Raw genomic sequence first — 16533 nt, 5'->3', positions numbered from 1 at the left:
TTTTATTGCACTACTTAACAGGAAATACCTCTCCAGTAATGCCTCTAAATCACTTACAGCCCAAAATATTGCCATATGCTTCTTAAACCCTCCCATACTGGCCTATTCTATATGCTAACACCATGTCTATAGACACTGCAGTGAGTTATGGTGAAAATAAGGAGGAAATTTTTAAGGAAAACTTCTCACCTTCTTGCCTAAAAAGTGCTAAATTCTGATGGGAAGCACTAGGACATACATAAGAGCTTGGACTGGTCACCTATCAAACAGGGGTCTAAATAATGGAGGGGAGCCACACTGCAACAAAGTGTACGAAGTGTGAAGATAGGAAAGCATTCATAAAAATGCAGCAAACAGCTTTGTGATAATTAGTGGAAATGAGGTCACAGCCTGTCTTTCTGTCCTGCATGAACCTTTTCTTTATTATTGTGGCATCACAGCTTATGAATCTGAGTTTTTAGTGGACTAGTACCATTTCTCAGTTGTTTTTGCTTTCTCTTTTCTCACAGTAAGATGCAACTTAAATTCCTAAACTCAAAACCCCCAAAAATTCAACTCGCAAGCCTCAGTGGTATTTGGAGTTTATGTATTCTTTAACCAAAGACCTTTGCATAACCAGATACTGGTACATTTTTTAAGAGAAATTCTTAAAGCTTTGGGCTTAACCACTGCTTCTTGCAGTGATATGTTTGAAAAATGTCAACTATGTATGTGTAATGGAGGGCTGTGGAGTTGAGGTATGTCCATTTTCTGGAAGTGGTAGACGGTGTCAAGGTCTGGATTGACCTCCAGCAGGGTCCTGGCTCCAGCTTGAGCAGTCCCGCGGTGACATCAGAACTTTGGCATCTATGTTAAAGAATTTTTTTGTTATTGCCATTATTTCAGAGAAAAGCTGATGATCTGGCATGAATGAATGCACTACAGACATATCTGCTGGAGTAAGCAGAGAACTTTAAAGCTTTATGAATTGTGCATTGCATAATTCATTTTTCATAGGTTATTAATTCTGAAACTTTTCTGTTGCCTACAGCAGTAGACTTGGATGTGTATGGGAGAAAGTCTTCAAATTGTAGGCAAAGAGGCTTGATTTCTGAAAGAACAAAAAGGAAAACTACAACAAAACCCTTGTTGGAAGAAGAGATCCAAAAGTGCTTAAAGAGGCTTGAGAGTGAAAGAAACACACAAAGGGTTTACTAGGCTGGAGTTAAACAGAACTAAATAGGATTTAGAAATGTACCTAGAAAAAATAATCCTCAAAAGGAAGAGAACAGCATCCCTTTCCACTCCAAATCAAAAAGGAACAATATTAAAATGTTCTTAAACTTGTTCTTAAAGTATTTAGTTTCTTTTAATAACACTCATGATATGTTGGGTAATCCAAAAGGATTGTGCGTGTATTGCAAATCAAAGTAACCTTTTGGATGCTCAGTCTTCATCTAAGTGTGTTTCAGATCTATGTGTGATAAACCTCATTTGCTAAATATGGAAGGTTGATCTATTCTATAGCACAGAAATTGTGTGTGATGCAATGAGAAGTCTCATTGTCAGGAATCTTTTAGTAAGATATTTCGCCTTTCTTTCCCTTTTTTTTTTTTTTTTGACAATATTCCCATTGAGGTACTGTGAATGGGAACATCATCCATCTAGAAGCATAGGGTTCAGCAGCCAGAGTCTGGAGCAAAATAATCTGGCACTGCTATTCTGGGCAGTGGATCATTTGTGGCTTTAGACAGACAGAGCACATAATCTTTCAATCTCAGTTTCCCTTTCTGTAATGTAGAGTGATGAGAATAATTTAATTCTTATCTGACACAATATTTCTATTTACTATAGACAGATGAAATGGTATGGAAATAGCCTAAATGAGGATTGTTCAAAATCAGATCATACCCATCATTCATAATTTAATTTTTTAGTGAAGAAACTGAGTTCATAATTGAAGAGACCAAAACATTTAAAGGTTGGATTTGTATTCTGGAGAGTATTCAGAATTTCAAGAAAACTACCCCCCCACTGTTTCATTATGAAAAATATTCTAAAGGCTTTCCAAAAGTTTTGTCTTTATGCAGAACCACAGTCTGTTTATTTCTTCATGCCAAAGATGAGGTTTGGCACAGGATTGTCCCATGCCCTTGCCAAAAACTCTCCTAAGAGCACACTCAGTTAGTTTATATTACTACTTTTGAGAAAGGAAACATTAAAGAACCCATATTTTTAATACAGTATAAAGGTCCTCTGAAGGCTGAAAATGCCTCCCTCTGGCCCCTCCTCACTGCAAAGGACTGGGGTCTGTGAGGGAAAAAGGAGTCCTACAGTCAAAGAGCTGCCTCTGTGTGAGGCCTGGGAGCAAGGACAGCTTCACGCTAACCCTCATTTCCCTGCAGGCTGCGTTTTCAAAAAGTGCTTCTAAGTGTGGTTGCCCAAGTGGAGACAACCATGGCTTCATTTTCAACAAGTCTGGGCACTCCAACACCTGTTGATTCAGGTGAAGGTGGACCTAGGCTGCCTCCTGCCAGCGTTTCCACACTTCTGCAAGCACAGGGTACCCAGTGTCAGGTCTGTCCCTCTCCCTCCATGCCCCTGATGCACTGATGCATTGCCTTTGCAGCTTTTAAGAAAGGTCACTAAGCCAGAGAAAGGCCATGGCTATTCTATTTATACGTATAAATATAACTTGCATATAACTTGGATTTTCTCTACTCTTAAATTGGTATAACCTGTAACTGATGTCTGGAATCCTCAGCCTCTCCCTGCTGCCTAGAATGATGCACCAAGCGTAATTTTTAATTTTGACTTTGGCATTGTCTTATATATTTGGTTAAGAGAGATATGAGAGAATTTGAGAAATTGTCTGCTAACTCTGCTGCAGAGAGACTGCTGATCACCAAACAAACCATTTCATTTAAATGCAGAGGGTTTATTTTTTACGCTTCTGTGAAGTCTTGAAATCTGAGGTAATACAAAATTTGAACAAAGAAGGCTATTGTCATAGAAATGACTGAGTCTGCAGACATATTATGCACAGAGTGAGAGAGCATTTTAGGTGATTTTATGATCATTGTAAAAAATGTGTGTATGTGTGCCCCTGCATCTGGGTATCCATTCATCCACTCAGAACTCAGACTGTACATCAGAAATGGAAGCCAGCTGTTAAAGCTGTCAGGCAGCTGTGTATCTGCCTCCTCCTGGGGTGTCCATTCAACCCCACAGGCTGCATGGGGCAGGCACAGGCAGCTATCAGAGAACTCAGCTGAAGCATGGAAGACACTTTTTTTCCATTTGAGTTCCTCACACCATATGGCAGCCAAATGTAATTTTCAAATATGCTTTTTCTCCCCTAATGAAACTGCCACTTCCAGAATTTCATGTTCAATCATCTTGTTCAACCACAATGCCTCTTCTTCCTCCTAGGGAGGAGTCCAAAGAATTTTCATTAGTTGGCTGAATATCTAAATGTTAGGGATGTCTGTGCAAAATCTGCATATTAAATCTGAATGTCCAGTCTTGCATCAATGGGATCCTTTTCCTTTTCTGTAAGAATAGCTGTCTTTGAGACCTATCAGAGTTGCAGAGTTGTTGTGGATCAACCTTCAGTGTCCAGGCCCTTAACACTTTTTATTTCAAGTTAACACTTGAATTACAAAGCATTTCCAGTATGATATGAAACTGAAGCCATGCTAAAAATTCTTAAGTATTCAAAAATGCAGTTATTTTATAATCTGCAATTCTGCTCAATACTGGTGTTTCTGGGCAGAGTAAAAGTGGAAAACTTTAACGGGTAGATGCTCCTGTCATGACTTCACACTGATACTCAGATGTCAGTCTTTGAAGAGCTTCATCCTCTTTTATGCTGTAAATAAATGTTTTGTTTAGTTAACCTGCTGGAGAATTTAAAAGGAAATCAACATGTTCTGTAGACTCAAAAAGTGAGGACTGTTTATTTGTACATTCTGACTGCCTGCATATTACAGGCCAAATAATATTCCTCTGTCACATCTGCACTGAGCCCAATTCCTTCCCTATTTGATTAAAGTGTTACCTGTAGATGTAAACTTGTGAACACAATTTCTTCTGTACTGATGCTGATTTTGAAAAACAGTTGCTCTGAGCTTGAAATGAATAAAATACTGTATCCTATGGCACTGGATTCTCTGGTTCTCTAACAAGGCAGTGTCTAGGAAATTCCCAACAGCTGAATTCTAGTAGATTCTCTGAAGCCTAATAGGTTAAGTTCATACTAAACCTTTAATTTACTAGGGTTAAAATTCTTATTAACACCATTCTGTTCACCCGTCCATTGATTTTCCTGCCTGTTTTTAAGAACTTAATTGTTTCTAAGGTGTCTGCTTTTATCAGATGTATTTGGAATTGGTGATCATGTCCAAAAGATTATTGAAAGGGTAATGTGCATGGGACCACTCATGCAGACAAAACTTGCCTGCATAAGATTTGTTTCCGTAGGAAATCTGGCACCTGTTAGACATATCTGAAATTCTGCGGATTTTTGGTATTCTATTCTTACTATTCATTAGAGGAAGAGAGATAAAGTTTCATCAGATGCAAATTATCATTCCCAGAGGATATCAGCAACGACTGATGGAGCAATTTCTTTCTGACATTCTGGCCCTTTCTGGGCTTGTATTGCATCATGGTGGCTCTTTGATATATGTGTTTGAAATACACTGGCCTGATAGACTGGAAATGAGAGTTAGTAAATAGTTTAATTGTTTGTCATGTTTTCAAAGTACTTCCTTATGTCAACAGTCAATGGGCAGGATGCAAGTGAAATGCTGAGACTCTGTTTGCCTTGATTTCTGTTTGTATTTGCTATATCTGAAGATGCTCCTGGATCTTGTTACAAAAATGCTTTTCATTTAGAAATTCAGACCTCCTCTGATGTAAGCCCCAAACATTTCCATTTCTAAGTGCAAGAAGTTGATCCCTATGTAATTATGAAGTGATGCCAGGTCCTAACCACACTACCTTACCTACCCTAGTCCTTTGGAAACATTTTACTTGCAACAACTTTATATACCAAACATGTTTGTTTAATGAAAATGTTGTTATGATAACTATAAACAACATATTTTTTATATGACTAATGTTTTCATGAAGTTGGTTTCATTTTCACAGGTCACTGCTTCCTTTCCAGCCTCATAAACAGTTTTCTCAATCATTTTGGGCACTGAGTTGAGACCTCAGCACTTGGATTTGTGTCATATGATTTGATCTTCTTTTCAGTGTTCTCCTATTCGTCCCTGTCCATGTGCTGTTTTTTCTGACACTTTTTTTTTCCTTCATGTGTCATTTTATGACAGTGTTTCTCCATGATGTGCTTGCTAAAAGAAGTGAGATATCTGGAAAAAAATTAGACTTGTTTGTGAAAAAAACCCAAAAAACTGACCAATAGGCTACCTAGAAAGTAAGTAGTTTTACTTTTGCTAATTTCTTATGTGTGTGTATGTTCTTATCTTAAAATCTACATTCATGACTTTATCTACAACATAAGGCATATTTTGTAAATGAGCTTAAGCACTCTATCAAGTTGTAATTATTCATGAATAGTCTCTCTTTATTGCTAATGATATGCGTCACACTAGCAGAGTTTGATATACTGGTTATACAAATAAAGTTCATCTGAGGTAACGCAGTTTATTCCTTTCTCAGGCATCCAGCCTGGATCTCAGCTGCAAAGTAAGTACCTCTCCACATCTCATTACCAAAATAGCAACCTTCTTAATCCTTTGCTGTGAAGAACAAAGGTTCGATTCAGTCTCTGGAGCAGAAATAGGATCTTATTAATGCACTGGCAACTACAGTGTTGTTATTTTTGCTAGAAAAGGGAGAAACAGGAATTTGCTGATATATGTTAGATTAAGGGCTGTTATTGTTTTGAGATTAATTGGATTGTTAGCCGGGCCTTTCCGATGTCAGCTGAAAATCTACAAAATACCTTGCAAGTTATTATTCTGGATGAGATCAGGAGCTACTTCCTGGAAATTCACTTCTATTCTTTGTATTTGTTCTGAAGGAATCACTGAGGCTGTCTGTTAAAGGGTGTATTGTTTACTGTGCAGGGAGAAAATTTCTTGTGTTGGCCTTGCCTGGAGTGCTGGCCCTGCTGGACTCAACCCTCTTGCCATCCAGTGGATTAAAGTTGAGACCCAAGCCACCACCAAGGTACCTCATGCTCAGCCTTTGGGGAGGTCTGTGCATTGGCCCAGTGTCAAGGCTTGAATGTGTTACAGCTGACGTATGAATTCACATTTTGGAGTTTTAGAGCTCCAGTGATGTTTTATGGAGTCTTTTCTTTCTTTCAAAATATTTGCTGTCATGTAGTGTTGGGCTGCAGTGGGCTGTAGCATTTGGGATCCCTGTGGAGCAGACTGTCTCGGCAGCCCATCAGGATAAAAGTTGAAATTAGGATTGCAGAGAAGAGCCAGAGAAATTCCACTTGGTGAATTAAATGTTGTTGAGCTTGAGGACCTGGAAAAGGGTTAGTGATGCATCTGGGTGAACTCCCAAATTGGTATGAATGACAGGCATAGGAGGTATTGCTTAGAGCAAAAATAAATGCAATGTAACTGATCTGTTGAGACCAGCAAACAGTTTCTGGAAATGACTGGTGCTTGATAATTTTTAGTGATAGGCAAATGGCATACTCCAAATTACGTGTGGTCCATTGTGTAATTCTGTGTGGGTGTGGACCTTTGCAGGTTATTGGCCTATGCTACCTGGCACAAAATGTGTTTGTTTAAGTCTTAGCATGTAGAACTTTGGGTGTTTGTCTTCATGTGTATGTGAAAGGTTCAGGGTTAAGTGAGGGAGAGCTAACCAGAAACTGAGATCAGCAGAAGCATTCTGGATAACTGTTCCCAGGCCTGAGTAATGAAGACCAGTAAGATGGTATTTGCAGTGAACCTCAGCTCTCTGCTTCTATTCCTCATGGTTAGGACAAACCCTGTGTTTGGCCTCCAGGAGATATGGCAAGATATGTCTATTGATGGAGTATGTAGTCTAAGACTTGTGGCTTGAGTGTGTGAACTTTTATTTGTGAGTTGGAAGAGATTTCTGAGCATAGACTAAGGCAATTATGTAGCATTAATTGCTAATTTATCCTGATTGTCCATGTCACCAGAAGGCTTTAAGTATCAAGTTCTGATAGAACAAGAATGTTTGATGTACCAATAGGATAGTTGGGCCCAAGCCTGTTCTCTGTTATACCACTGCAAATTTGGGATACTTGTATTGACTGCTGAGTGACAGAGCAAAGCAGGACTGGACCTGAGAGACGAAGCTGTGACTTGCCTGTGTGTGCCTTGGGCAGTGAAACAGCTGACTGAAGAAACAGCTCATGTACTGCTTGCATTTCCCCTTGATGGTTTCCAGCTGTCCTCTTATCCCTGGCATGCAAAACATTAATTAGTTTCAGCTTATGAAAATAAGTGAGAGGCAGTGTGTGCTACCCACCTTATAGTGCTGCACATAAACAAGGCACTGCAAACAGCGAACCGTGATCACAAATGCTAAGTGACGTTGTTATTAAGCCAGGGGCTGAGTAAAAAGAAAGTTCCTTTGTTGCTGAACATAATCTAGATGGTTTCTCAGCCTGTGCAATAGAGAAAGACATGCTTACACGCAGGAGATCAGTGTGTATTGCACCTTGACCATACATCAGAGTGTCACAGACATCATGCATTCATCTCCACATGTCTTTTAGTATTAGCTGAGGCAAGAAAAAAGCAAAGAGCTAAATAGGACAGTAGAAGAAGAAGGCAGTATTATTTTTTTTTCAACCTGTAAACTCATATTTGTAGGATATTAAGTTTGGGGGGTTTTGTCATTATAGCTCTTGCATGTTTTCAGATTAGGTTTCCTAGATGGCTTTGTCAGAGAATACGAAGAACTTGTAGGTATAAAAATTATTCAAAGAATTCACACACCTTAATTTTCAAACCTGTTAGTTTATTGTCACAAGACTGCCTAAATATATTTTTATGCTGCTGCAATAAGATCTGCCACTACCTTGCTACCCAGGCTGAAAGGAAAGTATTAGCAGGAAGTAGCTGAAATCAAGAGATGCAGGAGAAAATGCATTAAGCAAAGCATGAAAATCCCAATGTCTTAACACCATTGCTAGTCCAAAAGAAAGATTTTGATGAATTGGCTGGACTGCTACAGACTCTGTTTAAAGCAAATTGAAAAGGACAAATTCAAATTTAAGTGAATACTAGAGACAGTGGACAAGGTTATGCAAAAGTTGGAATATGTATGGATGCTGCAGTCATGATGGAAGAATTTCTGCAAAAAGGAAAAGAAGGTGTTGACAGGCTGGTGTTGCCCGACTAGAAGTGTTGTATAAGCCTGGAGAAATTATCCCTATGATTTAAAAATATAAATAATAAATGAACTACAGATACTTGTATGGAGAAGAATGAGTCTGGACAAATCTACTAAAGAAACAATGATTAATAAGATTACTTGAAAAATGAATCATACTGGGGTCATCAAAAACCAAAATTAGATGAATTGTGGTTGAAAGGTTAAATAGGTTTTTTGGTTTTGGTCATAGAATGTAACTGTGATGAATTTCTGTTATGATGGTGGAGGAGAAAACTGAGAGGAAAGCAGGAAATGTTTGGAAGGGTAGGGAGAAATGGCTTGTATGAATTCTCTGTCTTACATTTAACTCCTGATGCTATCTGAGATCAGAAGTGCTGCAGATCTCCAAGCATGTAGTTTCCACTTGATTTATTGTATTAACCTAGATATGCAGTGGGTAGAGGTGGCAGACAAACTTACTGTTATGTGTTTTGCCATAAAAATGGTGAGGAAAAAGTAGCCCAAGATCTAGAGAGGGCTGGAACAGACATAAATGGAGCTGCACAGTGGGCTGGGACTGTAGCTAAAGTGGACAACATTCAGAAGTAATCCAGTTATTATTTCACTTTTATGCATTTTACTATAGAAAGATAAAGCACTACGATATATGTGCGATGTAGAAAGTTTAATTCTATTGAAGCATCTGATGTTTATCTCATTTCAAAGATGGATGCTGTTGTAGGAAATCTCATGTGTTGCTTAATTGCCATAATCTTAACCAGAGCGTTTTCAGACTGCAGTGCTGAATTTAAATATGTCAATCTTATCCATTCAGTAATATGTGAGGTGCTGGTATTCCTTAGGGACCTGTCACCCTACAGAATATGGGAAATTAAATTAATGAAAGGAGTTTGGTAGAGCTGATTTTATGTTTTCTTGAGGAGGTGAATCCTGAAGGAACACACGCTTTAGAGCTGGAGATCGCTCTGTCCTCTTAGGGAAGCAAGACTTACTGTGAAGTAGGGAAAGTGTCAACCAAGAAGAGTTTTGATACTCAAAAAAAGAATAATCATATCAATCCAGAAGCAAAGGAAACTACCATGCTCTGGAAGGCTTTCCAAATTAGTGAGCAAAGCCAGCCTTTACTGAACTGTGAGAATATTGCTCAAGATCATCCTGCATTTCTACTCCTAACTGCTTGAATCACTGAAGGTATGTCTGTTCAGGGTTTGGCAGGCACATATGGACTCCCTCTGTCCGTGCTCCAAGCTGACTGGATGAAAGCTGCCTGGGAATGGGAATCTGTGTAGCCATCATCAGCATGTGGCTGAGTCTGAACTGGTAAGTTCTGCTGGGAAGCAGAGTATATTAGTTTGGGATCAGAATTAGAGGGTTGCAGTTACCAGACTTTAGGATCAGAGGTAGCTTCTACCAGGGCATCTTGGAGCATTTGCAGATGGAATTGCATCTTTTTGCAAATCTGCCATGGAATTTTATCCTTAATATGTTAAAAGGGTTAGCCAGATGTGATCTGGAAATATGGAGCCCTAAAGACAGGGCATTCTTTTAAAAGAAATCGTGAGTAAAAATCCAGTGCCAAATTCCAACTTTAGCAATTTGCTTTCAGATGCTTTCTCTTGGGTCTAAAGATTGATGTATGCTAGTGTTAGAGGGAAAGACTTAAAACTGTATATTTGAATCTAAACTCAACTGGTCCATGTAAAGGACTGTGCACAAATGAGGACCTTCAGCTGCCTGAATTAAATGTCCCTCCCTATACAGTCCATTATACAAAACACTTGTTGCCTTGTTTACAATGAATGGAAAGTGCTAATGGCAGCTGATTTATCTGATGTCTCAGGCTCCTGAGTCACTTAGGTACTTTTGAAGATGTTCTCTTTCAAATTAATTTCTGTAATTTATTTCCATGCCTCTGACTTTCAGAAAAAAAGCCCTGTTCCTAAATAAATTAATGAGTGTTTAAAAATTATTTTGTCCTTAGCCTCAGGAGTCCATTAGTTGCTGTGTTCTGGAAGCAAATGAAAACAATGCATTCTGTAGGATATAAAACTATTCCTAACTGTGCTAGTGGATCACTGCAATCATTAGGTTAATACCAACTATTATCATCCAGGATGCTCATCTGGTTTTACTGAGCTTTGTTAAAGAAATGGAAATGATTAAAGTCATCCTGTCTGTCCCTCTAAAGTTCTGCCTGTGAATGAGTCACTGTTTTACAAATGGGTGTTGCCAGACACTGATATTGAATGCGGCTCCAGCCATCAGAGCTCTGGGTCCAGCACCGCGTTCTTGGAGTCCAGACTGGAACACTGAAATTCCCATTGAAATCTGTGGGAATTCTACACGGCCAAAGCCCAGCTACCTTTATGGCTGGCTGAGGCAGCTTAGAGAGAGCTGTAGCTCTATGCATGTAGTAGCCTGGGGACTCAATATGAATTTCATGCATCTCTTCACTTAGTCACTTGAAACCCAAGACGGAATTGAGGATACCACATTCCACTTAGGCTTTGTTTGCATGAGGTCAGCTGAGTGCCCACTGCTGCCTCTGGACATGACACCTTCCACCCCACTGGCAGAGCTGCAGCTGTGGTTTCTGTGCTCCCTGGGCACAAGAAGTATGTGCACACAGCAAACCCCAGTGTGTCAGCTGCCCTGCCCTGCCTGCTGCAGTGGTCCTGGCTGGCTGCACCAAGGGTGGAACATGCTTCAGCCTTTTCACAGGCATGGAGCTGTTTGCATGTCCTGAAAGTAAAGAGCTCCCAAAGATCTTCTTGTGGAGTTGCTCACAGTCAGCTGTGTCTTACGGGCAAGGTTGACCCAATAGTTAATTTTGCTTGTTTGCCTCACATATGAGACAGGGATTGAATAGTCCTGGCGTTGGGGAATTTCACATCTGGATTCAAACTCTTTATGGCTACTGTTCCCTAATCTGTGCCATGGGCCGTTCCCAAGTCATAGTTCTGTACTTTTCCAAGCTTTGTGTTTCATATCGTCCCCTCGGGGTCATTTGTAGAAGTGGGAGGGCCAGATTGGTAGTTGCAAGAAAGAGAAGTCTCATCACTGACGTCAATGCAGCTCTTCCACTTTAGCAAGGGATCAGGCCCATCTACCAGTGTCACGGTCTGCTGGGGAGGAGGGGAGGCAGCCTCAGAAGTGTTGGGTTTGCAACTCGCCAAGTGACAAACAGAGAATCTGAGTGCGGTAGCCAGGCATGTTACAAAACACACTGTTGGAGAGACAGCTCTCTCTGGAGGCTTCAGCCTTGATTTACTTACTCCTCGTTGTTGTCCTGATATTCCATGGCTTTCAGACAACTTAAACTCAGTATATGGCCTTCTGTGAAGATAATTGGCTGAGACCCCTTGTGGGATTTCTGGGTGGTTTCATGTGGTATAGGAGGCCAGTTGTTGGCATAGCTGCTTTTGTGCAGCTGGGTAAGGCTGTAGTGGAAAATCCAAGGCTTGTTGCTCTGTGTTACCAAATGTATGACTACACATAGGTTTAAAGTAATTTAAAGCTTCCAAATATTTCACAAATCTTCAGATATTTTAAATAGTTTTGAAAGCATGAATTTAAGGGAATGATGCTGAATTGAAAGGAAGGGAGTCTGAAAACTGAGTAAGGCAGAAAAGAGCTAGGGTTTTCTCAGGTGCAAAGGGGAGCAGAGGAGGGGGGGAAGGCTACAGAGCCTTTCAGAAATCCACTAGTGCTGTTCCCAGAACTCTGCCTGTTTTGTGGGTTTCTTCTCCTGTGCTTTTGCTCATCTGAGCAGTCTCTGCAGAAATCAGCAACTGGAAACACATAACAAGTAATTCTCTTTGCCAGGTAAATGGGAACAATAGCTGAGTGGGAAAGAATGAATCACTGCCATTAACAAGAAGACTAGGGTTGCTCTCATCATCAACACAATGCAGTGTCTATTCTCAAATGTCAGGGCTAATAACTCACCATTTACAAATTAGACTTAACCCCCTCCCACACAAAGCCACATAGCCCTTGCTAGCCTTCAAGCTTAGGTTATAGCTGCCTTTCTCTGGAGGCTACCAATAAAACCTTCAAAATACATATCCTCCAGACAGTCTGACTTCTTTCAAGATCAAATACTCCTCCCCTTTTCCCTCTGGATTTTGTTTTAATTACAGCTACATCACTGAAAATGTGGAAAACCCATCTAAAGCCCTAATTATCCTTAATGTAAGAGGGCCATTATTGTCTACAGATGAAATGAATAATACAACCAGTAAGAAAGATTCCAAAGTTTTGATTACCTTAATAAATTCCTAAAAGTGAAGGAACTCACAGATCTTTATCCAATGCAACCACAAATTATTAATGCAGGTGGGAGTATCAAAAGCTGGAGTGTTTCAGCTGGCATCTTACAACATCTGTTGAGACGGTGTTTTTCATCCAGTGCACTGGTGGATTATAGCTATAGCCACCCAGAAAAGGTGTAACAAGGATGCCAGTTTCCTAGATAACCATCATGTAGGTGTAGAACATGAGATGCTGCTAATTTCAGATGCTCATCAGGATATTAATAACCTCCATAATTTGAAAGTAATAGGCTTGTTTGAATTCCTGGTCCTGAAATATAGATGATATCTAGGATATGTTTTTCATTCTGAATGGCTTGTAAAGTGAAGTTAAAGCAGGTAACTGGAAAAAACGACTCAGAAACAAATTTGGAACTTGTTAGTAGAGTAGACTTAACAAATTCTGATTGCCCAGTCCAACACCAGCAGTTTTTCATTTATGAATAAATCATTCTTTCTTTCCCTGCAGATTGAAAATTCTTCAAAGTGATTTACATGCAGTTCTTTGCACAGCTGTTTGCTGGGGGTGTGTGCTCTGTGTGGGGGATCTATCAGCAGTCTGGCTACCTCTGTGTGATCTTGGGTAAGGCCTGGATAAAAATCAAAGGCCAGATTGTTCTGTTTTTCAAAATGTGTTGCCTGGGGCCTGCTAATTAATAGAATGTCTAGGAATGTCATACATCTATTGAAAAAAGTGTCTCTTGAAAATTACTATTGTTTTAATTGAATGTTGTCATTTTCACATAGTGACCAATATCTCAGCCTACCAGTCTTCTTGAAAGAGCAAACTGGAACATGGGAAAACTGGACACTCATAGGAAAATGCTGTCTGTTTTTAAGTTATTTTTTTACTGTAAGTCTCACAAAGTCATAAATGCTCTCACATGTTGACTGGGGGCCTTATCCTGAAATCCAGACTTGTGTTTCATTCTTATGAATTATTCCAACATAAGCCAGTGCTGGAGGCTGACTGTAAACAGGGGTTAGAGAATTGAGCTGACTTTGACCTAGCAATGGAGCATAACTCTGGAAACATTTGCCGGAGATATGGCACTTTGTGTCACGGACAGGCCAGCTGAAACTCTGAGGTTGTGCATGGCAGTAGGCATGCAGGGATGTCTACCAGTAAGTGCTTGCAGGATTGGGTGGTAGGTGGTCCTAATTTATTTGCTGTTTTAACAAAAATCTGGGATTTGTTATGGACTGAGTTAGTTCCTCTGGGAAAGGTGGGTGTAACTTGTCAGGACATGAAGGATAACTAACCTCAGACATTTGGGAAGTTGTGTGTGTGTGTGTGTGTGTGTGTTTTGATGCATATGATTTTGTTATGTAAAATAGCGAGGCTCACCCCCTGCTCTGCCTGTGGGTTTCTGCACAGTTCTTTTGAAGGAGAAGGGTAGCTCATATGATGAGGTGAGAAAGAAGATGAATGGAAATAGAAACCAGGAGGAATCGCTTCCTCAGCTGAATAGTTATAAGTGCTTCTAGAAATCAAAAATTTTTGTCCTGTTTCACTGGGCATATACGGGGAAAAGTAGAAAATTATCTAAAGGTTACATCTTGATTTTTACAAATTTATTTGGCCACAATTTATTTGTATGTGATGAGAGACATTTTTTATGATATCTGACTGTAAGCATTCCCTCAGTACACCACATGCTGTCAAAAGAAGCTAAAATTCTTCTTTTTCTTCTCTGTGTAAGTCTTGGATTGGAAGCTGTTTTCATTTGATTTGTTTCTACCAGTGCATTAGAGCAAAGGTGTGTGCTTTGGACCATGGGTACAATTTTGAAGGCTTCTTATGTTGAAAACTCTCTCAGTTGGCAAATAGATCATTCAGTGCTGTTTTCTGGGAACCCAGCAAAGATGATGGCATTTTGGAGGCGGAAAGAAGCAATAGGGAATGAGGGGGAGTATCTTTTTATCTGTCAAATGCAGTTGTGGTATCTCTGCAACACTGCGCTTTAAGTGCAGTGTGCTGGTCTTGGCTTTTATGAGAGTTCTGGAAAAGTTTTGTGCACTGCACAGTCTGATTGACAAAGAGGTTTTCTGTCCTCGCATGACCTTCTTTTAATTTTAAAAAAAATTCAATAAAAGTTCAGCCACACAGCAAGGGATGAATTTAAAGACTGCACACCATGTGACAGTGGTAAAACTTTCATAATAGCCGTCATATTTGTTGGTTTAAAAATCAACTTCATTGTCATAGTTAATAGTTTGCAGCTGCTGTAGAACAGAGGCAAATTGCTATGTATGTGTCAGCCTTAAATGCAAGTAAGATCCACTGACTAGGAGGACTCGGTTAGTTTTTCCTATCTATTGGTAGTATTGCTGATCATCATCTCTATGCGATGAGAGGATTTCATTGCCACATTTCAGCACTGCTGAGCTGATTATGTGATCTTGCAAGTAAAATAAACTTGTTTTCAGTGTCCTGCCAAAATATATTCCACAACATCCCATTAAAAAGGCTTCCAGGGTCATGCATAAGTAGGTGCAACCCCTTGCAAATCTATGGGATATCATCGGCATTGATTTAACTAATGAAGTAAAGTTATATAAAAAGTGTTAAAGAATAAGAATTTAGCACCTAATGTGAAGCTCAGTAATAAAAGCTTTTTTGGAGGATCACAAGGTAAGTTCTCTGCCAACTTATAACACATGAATGAAAGTAGTTATAATTTGCACCAGGTTTGTATCAGATGGGAATGGGAAGTAGAGGAAACAATTCTGTCTCTGTCATGCTGGTGATGTGCAGAAGGTGTATAAAGTCAAAATAGTCCAGTGGTCAAAGTGTAGCAAGCATGCTGGGCAGGCAGAGGAATATGTGAAGTGTCTGTTGATTATCTTGGACTGAAGGCTATCCAAGAAAGCCTCCCTATGGCATTGGGAGTTGTGGCAACCATAGGGAATTATGTCTAAAGGGATCTGTTGTTCACTTAGCATGGGCAAGCATAATTTTACTTTGATTTAGGGAGATCCTACTTTACTTGTCCTCCTCCCCACACTGTCTGCTGTTAAAGTAGAACTGAATTTAAATTGTGGACCTAAGGCATGAGGGGTATCCCTTTGAAGTGATCTCAGAAGGACTGTGGTTATTTAAAGCAGGGCATCCCTTGGTGTTTCAGGCATCTGTCTCTGTGGAGAAGTCACAGAGTTCAATAGGTGCAGGTCAGGCTGCCCAGGATGCTGTGTTCTCATGCCTAAGGGTCAGCTTCTCCTTCAAGAAAGTAAATAGTAGAGGAGCAAGAAAGGCTTAATGACTGAGCTTACAAGAAGACAGTACTTTTAATGCTGAAGTCAAAGACTCGGAGTCTAAATGGTGGGAAAATTTCCCCAGGGAAGAGGCAGCCCACACAGTCCTGCACTGGATTACTGTTACTGCTACTTCACTTATTTGGTTGAGATTTCTCATGTGTTTCCTGGACCAGAACCTGACCCTCAGGTCTCATTTACAGTTCAGAGAATTTCAGTTTGGCACTCCTGTGAACATTGTGTAATTGCAATAATTTCAACTCTTGTTATTCCTTCAAGCTTGGATAATTTGTCAATGTGCTAGTTTATTTTATTCACATAGAGACCGTCACTAGCACTGAAGTCTAAAGTAAATACATGGGGTATCTAGTTAATCTGTGTGGGTTTTTTTCTGCAGGCCTTCTCTCTTTATTGGTTTGTGGAGGTTGCTTTGTTTTACAAACAAATGGAAGTGCATACAAGATGGGTGGAACCTTCAAAGCACCCTGTTCAGTGTGTGAGGGCTCTAGGAGAGTGTCTCTGGAGTCTGAAAATGCCGCACAATAGGTACCTCCCCCCATTTCTGAAGTACATTCCCCATCCTCTTGATGGAGTTTCCTAGCCCTGAGAAGTGAGGGACATC

The sequence above is a fragment of the Ammospiza caudacuta genome, chromosome 6, assembly GCF_027887145.1.
Source record: "Ammospiza caudacuta isolate bAmmCau1 chromosome 6, bAmmCau1.pri, whole genome shotgun sequence".
NCBI lineage: Eukaryota > Metazoa > Chordata > Aves > Passeriformes > Passerellidae > Ammospiza > Ammospiza caudacuta.
Note: the sequence above shows the minus strand (reverse complement) of the source record.